The sequence below is a fragment of the Sus scrofa genome, chromosome X, assembly GCF_054392235.1.
Source record: "Sus scrofa isolate SSC_HxYL_T2T_F1_AM1 chromosome X, Sscrofa_HxYL_maternal_Yorkshire_Landrace_v2.0, whole genome shotgun sequence".
NCBI classification, from domain to species: Eukaryota; Metazoa; Chordata; class Mammalia; order Artiodactyla; family Suidae; genus Sus; species Sus scrofa.
In genome coordinates this window covers 12,585,002-12,603,338 of record NC_139401.1, presented here as the reverse complement: position 1 = coordinate 12,603,338, position 18,337 = coordinate 12,585,002, and the positions used below count along the sequence as shown (strand labels likewise).

At 42.9% G+C, this 18,337-nt stretch overlaps 1 protein-coding gene across 16 annotated transcripts in view; it reads right to left on the bottom strand.

Annotated features, from left to right (window-relative positions):
- The window catches only part of FRMPD4 (FERM and PDZ domain containing 4), a 919,679-nt gene that overhangs the window by 490,644 nt on the left and 410,698 nt on the right, over nucleotides 1-18,337 (bottom strand). The gene's annotated exons all lie outside the window — the stretch shown is intronic.

Genomic DNA, 18,337 nt, shown 5'->3' with positions numbered 1-18,337 from the left:
CTTGCACGTTCACTCTCCACACTCCCAATCGGATTCTTGGTACATATTTATTTTTTCAATTTTTTTAGTGGGTTTTTTTTTTTCTTTTTTGGCCACACCCACAGCACGCAAAAAATGCCCCGGGCCAGGCATCGAACCGGATCAACAGTAGTGACCCAAACCCCAGCAATGACAATGCTGGATTCCTCACCACTAAGCCACCAGGGAACTCCTTTTTGTACATATTTAAATGGGTGATTTCAGGCTCCAGCTGAACCAGTCAGTGGAAACCGAAGTCCCTCAGATAGGTGGACTCCTCTTTGCCAAATATTCCAATCATTTACAGAGCAAGAGGCAACGGCATGAACACAGCTGCCCAGGGTACCTCTGCTGCGGACCTAATTCTCTCACTACGTTAAATTCCCAGGGCCCAGCGAAGAACCTGGCACCAAGGAGGGGTTCAGGAAACTTTTACAGAAGGGAGAGAGAGGAAAGGTGGGGTGACGTGGCAGGAGCATGCTTGGATGGAGCCAGGGGGCGGGCAGGGTGCTCCTGCAGGAGCAGGTGTAGGCGCTCCCTCCTCTGTTCCAGGAGCGCTCCAAGGGAGTGGAAGCCAGAACCCCTCCACCATGGAAGGGGGGGTGGGCGGGGAGGATGGAACTCTTGGAGCCTCTAACCAGTTCACGCTGGTTTGTGCTAGCCCCTGCCAGCTGGTGCCCATTCAAGCTGGCTTCTGCTGGCTCACGCTGGTTTCACTGGCTTGCACTCTTCCCCCCTCGAACTCAACTGATTTTCCCCTTTGCGTTTGTTTTTTGATCACTTCCTTTACATTTTGCCTTGTGGTTTCATGCATGTACTTAGGAACCGTTTTCCATCTTTTCTTGAATAAGGTGGGGCATAAATACATGGATAGGCTCAAAGTCACAGGGCAATAACTATTCACGAAGGCAGTCTCGGGGAAGGAAAACCAAGCGCCTGTCACCTAAGCGGAACCTCTGAAAGCCAAGGCAGTGGCTTTCATACCTTACAAGAGCAACGTCTGATACTGCAAAGATTCATCTCATTTCTTCTAAGGGAAATGATCCTAAGAAATGATCAAATGAAAAGAGCCTCTACACTGACTGCTCTTGTCAATTATTCAAAATTGGGAGCAGTGAAGGAATAGGCGAGAGTCAGCATTGTCAATACCTGAAAAAGACTATGAGTGGGGATTCTTACCCTTTTTGTAATCAAGGACACAACTGACCACCATCTGAAAGCTGGAAACCCTCCTCCCAGAAAAGAACAAACGTGTACAGGTAGATATATGTTTGCAAACACCTTCAAGGGACAAGGGACTCAGTGACCCCTTCTACTCCCACCCACCGTCCCAACCGCTACACTGAAGCCCATCACACTACAGCTGGGGTTTTCAAACGGCATTCTGTAGATGCGGGTTAGGTGAGGAAGTGTCCAATATTCTGCAAAGGAAAAGGGAAAATGAGGTCTATGTGGTGGATAAAAATAGACGAGGCTGTAAAATGTCCCCAGTTCTTGCTTACAGAGGATTTTGGTCTCTCTTGTTATTTGGCTTTGCTAAATTTTTGATTCTGTGAAATTATTTTATGAAGTGCAGAGAGTACATGGTATTGGTTTTTCGTTTGCTATTTCAAATATCCAACATGGAACTGGTAAAAAAAAAAATTAGATTTAATCTCAAATAATATATTTTTTAATATATTATCACTCCGAAAAATTTGAAAAGGCAGAGGATGTCTGCTCTCAGTTTTATAAATCTCCAGATTAAAACGCTAATACTCCATCATAGATATTTAAGGAAATACTTTATGATTAGAAATACTTAACTGATATGTCCATTCAAGGTATACTGGACTGGGAGTTTCTGTCGTGGCTCAGTGGTTAACAAACCCGACTAGCATCCATGAGGATGCAGGTTTGATCCCTGGCCGGTTAAGGATTCGGCGTTGCTGTGAGTTGTGGTATAGGTCACAGATGCGGTTCGGATCCTGCGTTGCTGTGGCTGTGGTGCAGGCCGGCAGCTGTAGCTCCAATTCAACACCTAGCCTGGGACTCTCCATATGCCACGGATGCAGCTAAAATGACAAAAGACAAAAAAAAAAAAAAAAAAAAAAAAAAAAAAAAAGATATACTGGGCTGATTCACAAGAGGGCTAAACAAAAAACAAAAAAACTTGAGCAACTAAACCAATTTAAAAAGTCAAAAGTTCTTTTTTTGCTGTTAAGCACTGAGAACTATGTCTAGTCACTTATGACAGAGCATGACAATGAGAGAAAAAAGAATGTATACATGTATGTGTAACTGGGTCACTATGCTGTACAGTAGGAAAAAAAAAATTGTATTGGGGGAAAAAACGACAATGAAAGAAAAAGTTCATTCGAGTCTAACTGCATTGGGTTTTGTGACCCTTAATCTCACAAATAGTTTTTACATTCAATGATTAAAATCAACAAATTATATATCTTACTGAAAGCCAACTTAATTTAGCTAGCTGACTCTAAATAGGCAAAAGCAGTCTACCAGAATAATTTACAATCACTGCAGTTTCTTTCAACTATTTCATAATTTTGCCAAGTTATTTCCTAAACAGAACTTCTCCATAATTTTACTCTTTACATTTTAAATACAGGTAGTAAATGTGGCAGATGATTATATTTAATTGAGGAGAGTGGCTTAGTTGAAAGAATTTGTTCAACTGTATTTAAAAATTACTGAGATGTGTCATTATTTTAGTTTACTATAAACTTTTATTATAGCATAGTAAGAAGAAGGTATTATCTGAATATGTTTATATGATTTAAAGGAGGAAATCTGAGTTTATGAATTCAAAGATGTTGATCTTTTAAATATAATTAATAATCAGCTAGTATAAACAATTTTATTCCGCATAAAGACACTGAAGAGGATACCAAAATGAATAGGATACAAATATAATTTTGGTGTTTCTAATCTAGGATCTCTATATACAGGTTTTTTTTTTTTTTGGTCTTTTTAGGGCTGCACCCATGGCATACGGAGGTTCCCAGGCTAGGGGTCTAATGGGAGCTGTTGCCGCCGGCCTACGCCACAGCCACAGCAACTGGGGATCTGAGCCGCGTCTGCGACCTACACCACAGCTCACGGCAACGCCGGATCCTTAATCCACTGAGCGAGGCCAAGGGTCGAACCCGCAACCTCATGGTTTCTAATCGGGTTCGTTAATCACTGAGCCACGACAGGAACTCCTGTGCCATGAAGGGAACTCCCTTACAAATTTTTAAACACATTACAGTAATTACTTCAAAATCCTTGTCTGCCAGTTCCAACACCTGGGTAACATGTGGCTCTTTAGCTCTTGATAATTTTCTTTCTGGATTATGCGTTGCATTTTCCTGCCTCTTGCCTGTCTAGTTATTTGTAATTATATACTGATTATTTTTAATAATATGTTCTATAGTGTCTGGATTCTGTTATCTTCCTCCGAAGAGTATTGATTTTTGTTGTAGCAGGCAATTCTATTACTAGAGGATCACTTCATTCTGTGGATGCTTGGTTTTGAGATCTTCTTAGGATGGGTTTGTTTTGGTTTTGGCCTTATTTCAAGGGCACAGTCCTCATTGCTGGGACCCAGTCCCTGGGGCGCCAATGAAAACCACGAAGTGTTCACCAAATCCATTCACGTGGCAAGATCTGCACTCCAATCTCTGTTTTTTCAGCACCATGCAGTTGGTAAAATCTGTTTGGGTCTTTAACTTCCCAGCTACCGCTTTCTGTCATGTTCCTCGGAGTCACACCTGCACACAGATGGTTTAGGAATCAACTGGGAACGTGGCTACAGATTTGAGCGTTTGCCATCTCCAGGATTCCTATTCTAGGTGTTTTGGCAGCCCAGAACTCTAGCCTCTGAGTCCTCCACTTAATGAGAATGCCACTTTCTGCTTAAGCTCTACCCCCGTGTGCCACTCCAACTGCGAAGGAGGCTCAGCAAGCGGAAAAGCCAGTTAGGGTTGGGTCTTGCCAATGTGCTCCGCTCCTTTGAAGAATCCTACACCCTGAAGTTTCTAATTGCTTTTGGTGTTCACCAAGCAGCTTTCCATCAACTGTTTTTACAGTTTATAATTTTTAATTTATAACTGTTATCAGCAAGATGGTTAGGCAAAGACGGTTAGTATAATGCCAGCTACAAAGTGAGTCCTAGAGTTAAAACAGTAGAGATGTTTTCTTTCTTCTTTCTTCTTTTTTTTTTTTTTTATGGCCACACCTGTGGCTTATGGAAGTTCCCAGGCTAGGGGTTGGGTCAAAGCTGCAGCTGCAGGCCTACACCACAGCCAAAAGCAACACCAGATCTGAGCCGCATCTGAGACCTATGTCACAGCTTGCTGCAACCCCAGATCCTTAAACTAATGAGCAAGGCCAGGGATCGAACCCACATTCTCAGAGAGAGCGTGTTGGGTTCTTAACCCGCTGAGCCACGATGGAAACTACTAGAGATTAATTTTTTATTAAAGAGGTCCTCCGTTTCTCTAATTCCCTCATTAAGCTTTGGGGCTTCATAGTCAGGTTTTAAAATAGAATATTAATGAAGAAGAGTGCGGCATTTGTTTCATGCCAAAAAGAGAAAGTCAGAATTGTTTTCTCTCTGCACACAGCATTATCGGTTTTGGCAGTTCTACAAGGTATATCTCCCTGTTCTGGAGCTCCAGAATCAAAAGAACGCAAACTCTGGGACACTTATTTTTCTAACAAGAAATGATATGATGGTAAAAGATGTAGAAAGGTTTCCAAACAACAACAACAAAAAAACCCATAAACTAATTGGAAAGGGATCATTCCAAGGGCCTATTTATGGTGAAGGGACTAGTCTTTTCTTCTTTGACAGCACAGAAGACATTGCTAGAAAACCAAACTCCTTATGATAATTACAACCATATTTTTATCAGTCCAAAGCTCGAGCTGTGAGCAACAGAAACAGAAGGTGGATAACAAGCCCAAAAGGGATTAATGAAAGAAAATGTGGTTGTTCATGAAGGCTGTTCATGAAGCTCCTGAGACTCAGGGCTGGAGACCATGCGCCCGGAGCCGATGACGTGAGTCACAGCACAGACCAGCACACACAAGACGCTGCTGCTGCTGCTGCTGCTGCTGCTGCTGCTGCTGCTGCTGCTGCTGCTGCTGCTGCTGCTGCTGCTGCGGACAGACCCAGGAACTTGCAGGGTATATGCCACCCCTGTGGACTTGAGCTGTCTCTGCTAGAACTGCAGCAACGGAGACCTCTCAGGACCAGCTACGGCGGCTACTGCCAAAGGGACTCCTCAGGGGAATGGGTGCTGTGTGGCCCCTGCTTCTCCAAATCAAGAACTATGGATTCAAGGGCAGGTGTTGGTGTGTCTGGTGGGCCACATGCCCCACTGCCAGGTGTAAGGAAGGCTGCAGAGGTAGGTCTGTGACATCTTCAGGTTCTAGGGTAGGGTTGGCTCTGCCTCGTGACTTGGAAGAGTCCCCACTTGCAGGAAGGCAATTTTTTTTCTTTTTTTTCTTTTTTTTCCTGCCCCACGGCAGGTGGGGTTCCTGGGCCAGGGATATCAGATCCTAGCCAACTTGGTGACCTGTGCTGCAGCTGCAGCAATGCTGGATCCTTAACCCACTGCACCAGGCCAGGGACTGAACCTGCAACCTGGCACTCCCAAGATGCTGCTGACGCGAGGGCACCACAGCAGGAACTCCTGTGAAGGAGATTTTGATACCAAGAGGTGACCCTCTCCCAAAGTAAAGAATAAAAGTCTTTTACAATATTCTTGAGTCATCAAAGAAAGAAGCCAGAAACAACATTTATTAAGTGCCTACCCAGTACAAGGCCCTTTTGCTTAGCGCTTTTAAAGCACATTATCTTTTTTCATTTCATTTCATCACCACAATGATCATTAAAGCAGGTATAATTTCTTTCCATTGGCAAGAGTAGATTCTGAGGCTCAGAAAGATGACGCAGCGACAAAGACCAGATGTGTCACTAGCTTTATCTTGGTTCAAAGTCATATGTTCTTGAAGAATGCAGAAAGCCATGTACCCTAAGTTGGCCACCATGTCTTACACACACTGCTGCCCCGGAGCCCAGAGCCCTTCCCCAAACTTCCTCATGCACCTGCCTAAATTCCCTGCTGGTCTCTAAAGCCCCGCGCAGGTCAAGGCAGCAGCATCTTCTCTGAATCTATAATTAGCTCACATAGCGCCCACGCACACAAGAGAAGCTCGATCCTTGTTTGCTGAATAAACTGCACAAATCTTGAACATTCATTTCTGCGATGAAAGGAGGAAGGCTGAGGTAGACAAAACTGCCCTGTGAAGCTGCATAATTTAGCAGCTTCCCTGTAGCAACTTATGAAGGAAACAATACAATGCACCACTTTCATACAGAGCGAGAGAGGATTCCTTTAAGGAAATAAACACCCCAAATATAAGTCACCTTAAAGGAGCTTTGGGCATTCTAAGTCAGCTTGCAGTAACACCCTGCGAGTGTACAGAAAGAACTAAACTATTTTTTTCTTACTCCATACAATCTATCATCTTTTCGAGCTACTTGTTTATTCTGAATTCCAATCCCCTGGCCAAAAGCCCTACCTTAGCAATTTTTCCCGATTTAAAAAAAAAAATCCTCTTAACTTGAAGGAAAATTGTACTATATACATTTCTTATATAGAAAGAAAATCTTAACTCATTCTGCAAAATTTATTACTATAATTTTTACACAATGTTGATTCCTTAAGAGGCAGGAGATTTAGGTTAAATAGAGAAGAGCATTTCATAACTGGGTAGTTAATAGCTGGAACAGGTTGGGAAATTTTCCTCGCTGGAAATTTTTCAAAATTGGATAGATGCTCATCTATCTTGGACGAGTGAGTCTGCCTGGGTGCCCCGGGAAGAGGCTTTGTGGGCTTCCAGCATGAATTACCATCGCCTTCATCATCAAAAAGCCTTTCTTTAGCATCTAATTAGCCCTGATTTTGTGTCCACGTTGGTTGAAGAGTACTACAGGGACCTCGTTTTTATCCTCTTAGAACTGAGCCTTTAGGAACCCAGAGAAGTGACTCCTCCAGCATTAAGCAAATGGACTAATACATACAATTAGCCCAATTCACAAATGGGGCAATTTACAACCTGTACAAATTCAGGGCAAGTACCTTGGGCAGGTGGGATGGAGTGTGTGTAAAAAAGCGGGGTGGGATCTGGGGAGAAGAAGCTGATGGAGAGAAGCTGAGAAGGTTTAAAATGTCAAGACACAGACCATTTGGCAAAGGGCAGGGGTGACTGCAGAGTGTTAAAGGGAAGCGAAGAGAACACGCTTTCTCGATCTGTAATGAGACCCGGAGATCCTAACAGGACCCGGGGCAAACCCCAATCAGGCTGTTTCCAGACTGTGGGAGGACGAGGCATTGAAAGCGGGGATCTCAAACGCAGCAAAACCAAACGTCATTCAACGGCCGGCCCCTTGGTTCTAAAGGGGGTGGCCAGGGCAGGACAGTGAGAGGCGTAAGGCGGGAAGCAGTCGGACCACACCAGTGGCAGCAGAATTAAAGATCATCAGAGGTAGGAGTTCCCACTGTGGATCAGCAGTAATGAACCCAACTAGTATCCATGAGGTTTCAGGTTCTATCTCTGGCCCTGCTCAGTGGGTTAGGCATCCAGCATTGCCGTGAGCTGTGGTCTAGGTCACAGACAGGGCTCGGATCCTGGGTTGCTGTGGCTGTGGTGCAGGCCGGCAGCTACAGCTGCAATTTCACCCCTAGCCTGGGAACCTCTCTATGCCATAGGTGCCGCCCTAAAAAACAAAACCAAAAAAAAAAAAAAAAAAAAAAGATCAGCAGAGGTTATATAGGGTCACAATAATAAAAATACACCTCACCTTTCCTCTCTAATCACATATAGTAAAAGAGCAAGGTTTCTCAACTGTGGCTTATTAACATTGGGGGCTGGATTATTCTTTGTCGTAGGGACTGCCCTGTGCAATGCACCATCTTTGACTCTATCCACTCAGTGCCGGTACCATCCCTGCCGCTCAGTTCCAGCTGTGAAGACCAAAAATGTCTCTAGACAACGTACAATACCCCCTGGGGAGATGGGAGCCAGAATAAGATGACGCCATCAAAAGTCACTAGTAATACACAACTGAGGAGACGTTAACCATTTAGCCCGGAATGAGTCCATCTCTCATTTACGTATGTGTATAAAAACAAAAGAGGGTCAACCAAATATAATTATTTCACTCACAAAGAAAAAGCCGAACTGGATTCAAATCCTCAAAGTGATTTTAGATTTTCACCTAAAATTTATTTGTATCTCTGAAGACCCTTCAAAAAAAAACTGTTTTAAGTCCCTGTTCCAACTAAATGTCAAATAAATGGATTCATTTGTTCTAATTTAAATTTTTGGTCTTTTTTTTTTTTTTTTTTTTTTTTTTTGATAGGGGATCTCAGTTCTCAGACCAGGGATTGGATCCAGGCTGCAGAGGTGAAAGCGCTAAATTCTAACTACTGGACCACCAGGGAACTGCTCTAAACCTTTGATCTTAAGAAAGCGAAAAGAGTCCTGAGAGAAAAGATGTTTAAAAACATCATTGGTCCTTAATATCTTGGTATAAATGAATAGATTATCAGAAACTTTCAGAGAAGCAAGTACTTTTATTCTTGTTTGGAGAGACAGGAATTAAGATGAGTAAGCAGGAGTTCCCGTCGTGGCGCAGTGGTTAACGAATCCGACTAGGAACCATGAGGTTGCAGGTTCGGTCCCTGCCCTTGCTCAGTGGGTTAACGATCTGGCGTGGCCGTGGGCTGTGGTGTAGGTTGCAGACGCGGCTCGGATCCCACGTTGCTGTGGCTCTGGCGTAGGCCGGTGGCTGCAGCTCCAATTCGACCCCTAGCCTGGGAACCTCCATATGCCGCGGGAGCGGCCCAAGAAATAGCAACAACAACAACAAGATAAATTAAAAAAAAAAAAAGATGAGTAAGCAGGACATCATCTCCTGGATTTAGTTCTGCCTCTGCCCTTAAAACCTCTCTGAGAAATGCAAATCAAAACTACCATGAGATACCACCTCACACCAGTCAGAATGGCCATCATTAATAAATCCACAAATAACAAGTGCTGGAGGGGCTGTGGAGAAAAGGGAACCCTCCTGCACTGCTGGTGGGAATGTAAACTGGTACAGCCACTATGGAGAACAGTTTGGAGATACCTTAGAAATCTATACATAGAACTTCCATATGACCCCGCAATCCCACTCTTGGGCATCTATCCGGACAAAGCTCTACTTAAAAGAGACACATGCACCCGCATGTTCATTGCAGCACTATTCACAATAGCCAGGACATGGAAACAACCCAAATGTCCATTGACAGATGATTGGATTCGGAAGAGGTGGTATATATACACAATGGAATACTACTCAGCCATAAAAAAGGATGACATCATGCCATTTGCAGCAACATGGATGGAACTAGAGAATCTCATCCTGAGTGACATGAGCCAGAAAGACAAAGACAAATACCATATGATATCACTTATAACTGGAATCTAATATCCAGCACAAATGAACATCTCCTCAGAAAAGAAAATCATGGACTTGGAGAAGAGACTTGTGGCTGCCTGATGGGAGGGGGAGGGAGTGGGAGGGATCGGGAGCTTGGGCTTATCAGACACAGCTTAGAATAGATTTACAAGGAGATCCTGCTGAATAGCATTGAGAACTATGTCTAGATACTCATGTTGCAACAGAAGAAAAGGTGGGGGAAAAAACTGTAATTGCAATGTATACATGTGAGGATAACCTGACCCCCTTGCTGTACAGTGGGGAAAATAAAAAAAAAAAAAGAAGAAGAACTGACCAGAGCCCATCATCTTCCCCCCAACCTCCAACCCCCACTCCCCCACTCCCACCCCCACCCCCACCCCAGCACCCTGACCTTCGGCTTCCCAACCTTCAGAACAATGAGAAATAAATGTCTGTTTTTTAAGCTAAAAAAAAAAAAAACCTCTCTGAGGGTCACTGGGGCTGAAAGCCTGGTGACTGCTTTTCCCAGCATCCCTTAGCAGCAAGGCTCCCATCTGCATTTTGCCACTGAGAGTCAGGTGAGAGTCAGAGTCACCTTACAGGGGAGAGAGAAGACATTCACTGGTGGCAGCAGAGTCAGATATGTGGGCATCAACAGGTGGTATATGCAGAGTTTTGGCGGGATCTTCCAAGCCGCTTCTCAAGAATGACCCCATTACATGCCAAAGGCTGTTAAGATATCAAGCAGTAGTTTCATGATTTCCCTGCACCTCCTAAGGTCTTAATACTTGCAAAGTTTCCCTGACCTCCGCTGCCTGATTCCTCTAACGGTGTGCAAGATTATTCTCTATATTCAATCCCTTCCAGCTCAATATACCTAGAATGGTGTCTGCTTACCTTACTCAGCTTTGACTAATACATGCATAAAGCCTTAAGATAAAAGCACCACCAGATACTAGGGAATGAGAGACACTAGGGAAAAAGAGAAAATACCAGGAATTACGGGACACTGAGTTAGTTTCCTAAGGCTGCCATAACAAATGACCAAAATCTGGGGGGCTTAAAACAACAGAAATGTGTTCTCTCGGTCTGGAAGCTAAAAGTCTGAAATCAAGGTGTCAGCAGGGCTACACTCCATCTAAAGGCTCTAGGGAAGAATCTGAGATTAATAATCATTTCTTGCCTCCTCCTATCTTTTCATAGATGCTGGCAATCCTTGGCATTCCTTGGCTTGCAGCTGCATTACTTCAGTCTTTTATCTCCACTGTTACATGGCGTTCTCCCCTCTGTGTCTTGTGTCTGTGTCTTCACATGCCCTTCTTATACCAATCACTGAATTAAGACACATACTAATCTAATGGGCCCTCATATCAGCTTCATGACATTTGTTAAAAACCCTATTTCCAAATAAGGTCACATTCACAGGTACCGGGACATGAAGTTTAGGGGGACATTATTCCACCCAGCATAGACATCAAAGATCGAATTTGCCTCTTGCTTCCTTTCCCCCAAGGCCAGTCCTTCCCTAAGGGCTGCCACCCTGAGCATCATGGGAAATATGCTCAGCATTGTAGGAGAGGTAGTATTCTCAGAACTGAACCTCCTAATCAAAAGTGAACACTGCCTACCCCGCCAATATTTCCTACAGGTGAGGTCATTTCATCTGAGGACAGGATGCTTACACAGTCACACAATGGCTACTCCAGAAAGGTGACACATAGCTTGATATAAATAAACATTGCTGAATTCATTCATTCCACCAAAAAAAAAAAAATTGGCACCAACAAGTCCACAGCTCTCAGCTAAACTGAAGAAGAGCAAGACTCTGTTTAATTACTGATAAGATTTTAATCATTTTCATACAATGAACGATGTATATAACCTTGTAGGGTTATCCAACACGTTCCATGGGCATTGTCAATAAGACAGACACTGTAACGTACTGTGGGCCAACTTCTCTGCAAATCTCTCATCAGTCAGGGTGAGGATTAGAAGAAAAACCTGGCACCCAAAAGGAGCTGCAGTTTGGCAGGCTGTAAGGAAATGAGAATCCCAGCCAGAAGCACAATGGCATGAGAGGGAGAAAAAACAAAAAAGAAAAAGCACCCAGAGCACAGAAAGTCAACAAATCTCTAAGCAATAAGCAATACCTCGGCAAATAATATAGAATAATATAAGCTATCAGCATGTTTAGTATCTCCTTACAACTGTAAAACTGGGGAAAGAAATAGCTCTGTTTAATTTTCAAATCAGTTCTGTAAATAAATAAGCACATGAACCCAAGGAGGTTGCATTAACTTGGAAACAACTATTCATTAATAACTGTCATCTTCCCTTCTGACACACCATGCAGAGCCACCGGCCTCTTCTCCCGTCCCATTGGACGTTGCTTGTTACAACAGGATTTTTCAATGTATAAAGGCACAAAATAATAGCAACTTCAATAGCATTATTGAGTGCTAAAGCCAAAGGTACCTCTGATGTGCCAATGCACCTTGGTTTCATCACACCTCTTTTAAGTGGAACTATTTTAGGCCTGAGCACAAAGCAATCAACTGAAGAAGCAATCAGAAATAGCAAGTTAGCCAGGGTATTGTCAGCCACTCCACAGTCTCTGCCCCCCGCCTTATTGTCTTCATCACAGTACCCTATAGGCAGCAGACACAGACGACAGTCCTTGCTTTTGTTGCTATTCTTGAAGGATTTACTAAAAAACATGAGAGGATCCTTTGCAATTGTTTTTCAATATAGAAGTGGGTTTTTTTTGGTAACCATAAAAACATTACATGCTTGTTTAGAAATACTGTGACGATACAGAAAAATAGAAAAAAATACAAAAATAACCCCAAATCACATTATCCAGAGATAATCAGTTTTCTGCTCCCATTCCAGACTTTAAAATATGCATACATGTAGGGAAAATGTGTTTTAGGAGAAAGTTATGCATTGCGTAGGCTCGAACTGCAGAACACAACTTTCTGAGTTATCTGATACTGATTGTGTGGTGGCTCTGCATGTTTCATTGCCTTTGAACTATTTTGCAACTCTGTCAGTTGTAGATAACTGAGAGCAATGCAAAATAATACCTGTATATAGACAAGCAATGAAATTCTGGAAGGTGGCAATGCAATCGGCCACCTTTGCTGTTGAAGAAGTCCCTTTTGTAACCATCTGCATATTCATTTCAATATTCCTGAGGTAAAAACGAGTCAGTTCTTTGGATTCCCCTTTTAAATATTCTTCCATCTTACCAGTTCTCTCACTGATAATGACTTAAATAAAATCTTTAACATGGCTTCAGGAGTTCCCGTCATGGCTCAGCAGTTGACAAACCCAACTAGCATCCATGAGGACACAAGTTCGATCCCGGGCTCATTCAGTGGGTTGAGGATGGGGCATTGCCATGGGCTGTGGTGTAGGTCACAGACGCAGCTCAGATCTCGCATTGCTGTGGCTCTGGCGTAGGCTGGCGCGGCTACAGGTGCGACTGGACCCCTAGCCTGGAAATCTCCATATGCCATGGGTGTGGCCATAAAAAAGACAAAAAGCCAAAAAAAAGTCTTCATTTTATATCTATATGAACCAGTGATTTTATTTTGTTTTGAAAATTATATTTTAATACACAGATTATTTATTATTTTGCAGTAACGTGATCCCACCATGACTACATCTGCGGAGGCTGCTTCGTTCTTGTAACAGTACGCTATAGCTCTTTTCCATGATGATTAATACAGATTTGTACCAAATGCATATTATTCCAACTGCATGCATGTTCCACACCAACAGATATGTAGGTCTTTGCTAATATTTTGCTATCGTGAACAATATGACAGTGGACATCCTGGAACAAAGTTGCACACCTGTTCAATTGATTTTGGGGGTAGCTTTCTAGAAGGGGGATTGCTGAGCTGAAATACCTAGACATCTAAAGAAAGAAACCTATGGCTGGCAGGCTGTACACAACTGCACTCCTGAGAGCAGCATAAGAGAGGAGCTATTTTCAGCAGGGTAGCAAGCAAGACAGCCTAAGGTAAAAGAGATGGGATACGCGGGCATCCTGTGAGATAACAGAGTGCTGAGCTGCGATGGGAACTGAAAAGTGCTCAGGGCCTGCTCCCAGATTGTTGACCCAAGACGTTTGAAGAAGAAAACACACAGACACACACACAGACACACACACACATCATTTTCCTAAAATTGAAACTGTCAACTTTATCAAGTAAAGAATTGTTAGTGAGAAGTTTAGCCTGGCTGTAGCTAGTTTAAATAAAAAGCTCACTTTATGGAGATCCCTGGTGCAGCAAGTTAAGGATCCAGTGTTATCACTGCTGTGGCTCGGGTTGCTGCTGTGGTGCAGGTTCAGTCCCTGGCCTGGGAACTCACACATACTTTGGGCGCAGCCAAAAAAAAAAAAAAAAAAAAAAAAAAAAAAAAAAAAGGCTTGTCCTACAAGATGGCTTACTTCTCCTAATTGACAGAAAAAATCACCCAGCAAGCTGTATCCTGTGGCAACCAAATAAGGACTCATGTGGAGGGAGAGAGGCACAGCCATTATGTTAAAACACCCCCCCAAAACCTGCAAATGTAGGAATATCTTCGATCAATACAAAGTATCTGGAAACAATCTATAGGAACCAACTTTTAAAAATGCTGGACTTTGTAAAACTGAGAGTTTTCACTCTGCAACCTTATCCCTGTCCTTTCTTTTCTCTCTCTCTCTCTTTTTTTTTTTGGCTTTTTAGGGCCACACCCAGGGTTTATGGAAGTTCACAGGCTAGGGGTCAAATCAAAGCTGCAGCTGCCAGCCTATGTTGCAGCCACAGAAACACAGGATCTGAGCCACATTTTGACCTATGCTGCAGCTCACAGCAATGGCTTCACCCACTGAGCGAGGCCAGGGATTGAACCTAGGTCCTCATGGATACTATTCAGGTTCTTAATCCCCTGAGCCACAACAGGAACTCACTCCCTGTTCTTTCTAGCTTTTTTTTTTTTTTTTTTGGTGAAATATTTTTATGCATGCATTTCAAAACAATCATTTTTCCCCTTAAATAAGTCCGAGTAATTTTAATCTTCAAACGTTCTTCCAATTTTCTGACCGAAGTGACACAAAGCCTGGAGAAGTCTGCGGAGTCTAATGGGGATGACATTTGAATGTCTTAAGTGTCAAAGAAATGCAAAACCAATCAAACTGTGAAGGAAGCTAGTTATCTCCGTGGGAGAGGAAGTCATCTGTGAGCAGACGGAAGAACTAAGTAAAATGCTCCTGGAATGCAAGACCTCACTGCTCAAACGTGGCCTTTGGACCAGCAGTGGAGGCACCGGCTGGGGGTTTATGAGGAATGCACAACTGCACGCCCACCCAGACCCACTGACTCATATCCTTCAGCTCAACCAGATCGTCAGGTGATTCGAGTGCACATTAAAGACTGAGAAACACTGGTCAAGATATTCCTGCAATTTCGCCCCTGAGCATATAGCCACAGAAAACTCTAATCCAAAAAGGTACATGCACCCCAGTGTTCATGGCAGCACTTTTTATAATAGACAAGACATAGAAGCAACTTAAATGTCCACTGACAGATGAATGAATAGAGATGTGATACACATATACAATGGAATACTACTCAGCTATTAAAAAAGAATGAATAATGCCATCTGCAGCAACACGGATGGACCTAGAGCTCATCATACCAAGTGAAGTAAGTCAGAAAGAGGAAGACAAATACCATATGCCATTGCTTGTATGTGGAATTTAAAATATGACACAAATGAACCCATCTATGAAGTGGAAACACTCAAGGATAAGAACAGACTTGTGGTGGCAAGGGGCAGGGGGTTAGGGGAGGGATGGAGTTGGGCAGGTCGGGATTAGCAGATGCAAACTAGTCTATAGAGAGTGGATAGGAGTTCCGTCGTGGCACAGTGGTTAACGAATCTGACTAGGAATCATGAGGTTGCGGGTTCGGTCCCTGCCCTTGCTCAGTGGGTTAACGATCCAGCGTTGCCGTGAGCTATGGTGTAGGTTGCAGACGTGGCTTGGATGCAGCGTTGCTGTGGCTCTGGCGTAGGCCGGTGGCTACAGCTCCGATTGGACCCCTAGCCTGGGAAGCTCCATATGCCACGGGAGTGGCCCAATAAATAGCAAAAAGACAAAAAAAAAAAAAAAAAAAAGAGAGAGAGTGGATAAACAACGAGGTCCTATTGCATAGCACGGGGAACTACATTCAATATCCTGTGATAAACCATCATGGAAAAGAATGTGAAAAAGAACGCATATACATATGTATGTGTATATATATATATATATATATGAATCATTTTGCTACATAGTAGAAACTAACACAACACTGTGTATCAACTATATCTCAACAAGATAAATTTTCAAAAAAGAAATAGGAATATTGACAAGGATTGGTATTTCCTGCCAGTGTCACAAGCAGTAATAATGACCAGGACTGTCCCCCCCTTATATCAAAAACTGGGTGAATGGAGATGGGAGCTCCATCTTGCTTTGGGGAGAATTTTTTTTTTTCCTTATTAGATGTCTTTTAACCCCAGAAAGGTTTAGAATCAAGTATAGAGATGATGGATTAAGTCAATCCCACAGTATTAATATTTTTATATTAAGTTTAGAGTTAATCTGTATATATTTGATATTATAAGTGCTTTGTATTATTGAAGATATTGTGACATAGACAATACCCAATAAGTTAGCCTTGGAATTCTGATTTAAATGTGTACTTGAATAAATTGTTTAGATTTGGGAATATATGTTAAAAGACAGTTTGTAAATGGGGCTGGAATGCTTAAGAGAACCAAACACTTCTATCTGCAAGTTTAAAACATTAGCCTTCTCAGAGTAATTTAAATACTTAGAAGGGTTTGTTAGACAATGGAAAGACTTTAAAATAAGTACTGAAATGTCATTTAAAATGTTTAAGGGAATTGAATTCTAAGTTCTCATAAAAGTGTGAAATTTTGCTAGATTTAAAATAAATCATCTTTTTGGGGCCATGACCACAGCTTGTGGAAGTTCCTGGGCCAGGGATCAAACTCATGTCACAGCAGCAACACCACCACATCCTTGACCCGCTGAGAAGCACCACTGTCAAGCTGACCTTTGTGCCTTATTTCAGCCTTCAGTCAACACACGTGCCTACTTCTATTTTCCACCTTCTCCCAACTTTTCTGTTTCTATTCAGCAAGCAATCAATGGAAACCAAGCCAAAGACCAAAAGCGAGTGTATTTCTGGGGGTTTCAGAGGTACGAATGTGAATGTTATGAAAACAGCAGTAATCTCATACATTATATTAGTATCTACAGTTTGTAAAGGAGCCTCTGTCTCATTGGGTCAGTATAACCCCATTTCATGGATGAGAAAACAAAGGTTTAGAGCCTCATGACTAAGCTCATGTTGGGGTCACCCCTGGATTTCCAGAGTCCACAGACACTAATTTTGCTGTTTCCCAAGACCCATCTGGGCAAAGCAACACAGATATGCTCCCCACATTCAGAGAAACCCCCACAGTAACTTTTTCGGCTATGCCCGCAGCAGGTGGAATTTCCTAGGCCAGCGATCATATACCAGGATCATGCAACCAGAGCCACAGCAGTGACAATGCTGGATCCTTAATGCACTGAACCACAAGGGAATTCTGCCAGTAGTAACTTTTAATTAAAAACTATATACTTAAATATATGCTTTTGAAAAGAGGGGATATACAGGAGATATATACATGCTAACTATTGTTCAACCACAACATGGTATAAACTAGTGTTAAATCAACTAAATGAAGGAGGCCATTTGATAGAGTGGCTCTAATGCCCCGGTGGCCTACGTAAGCAAACCAAAACAAAATCTGTAAATCTGTAAATGCCTCTGGGTCAGGAAATCAATACCTGATGACAACCAATCCCAAAGAGCCAACTAGGCTTGATGCTACAGCCAATCAATCATTTCCTCTCTTCGCCTCTGCACTTTCTCTATATAATCCTTTCCCCTGGCTTCTGTACACAGCAGGCTCCTAACCACATGCAGTTTGGCATGGCCCAATCTGAAGTGACTTTTGCTCAAACAAATTCTTAAATTGTTTTGTACCATGCCTCGGTTTGCCCTTTAACACTGGACTATGCCAGTCCAGAGCTTCGACTGGCCCAGATGGGGTGGGTAAACGGCCGCATCGTCTTCTTTTATTTCTCTTTGCTCATCCCTGCTGTGACCGCAGTGACAGTCTGCCCGGAATGTAAGTTCTTTCTAAAATGGAAGATGAGCCCAATGGCCCTGGGGCCTGGGGCCATACGCTTCAGATCTGGGTGAGCCACCAACCCACCACGCCCATTCGCATTCTTGAGGATGTTCAGGACCACTGCTGTACAGCGCACTTGGAGGTTGGAAATCACACAAAACCGCATTTAGTAGTTGACGGGGAGAGGCTAGAAATGAGGTCATCTTAAGATTATCGGGGCCAGGCTGCCGGAAATCTCTTCAGAAAGTGAGAATTTTATCATCTATAAATTACACTCACCGTTAAATGATAACCTAATAAATACCCAACTTTTAATTTTCACACAGGACTAAAATCCCACTTTGCACTGAAGCATTCATCCATGTTTCCAGAACATTCCCAGAAGGTTTCCAGAGATATCCGGTGGGTTTCCCTTCAGGTCCCCCTGGCACTTGGGTGCCAGGTAAACATGGATAGACAGGCTATGACTTCTGCCCTCAAGAAGCTGTTGGTCGAATGGATTTATTCAAACATACATTTCTAGGTTATCACATGCCAGACTATATTACATATAGTACACACGTGACATAT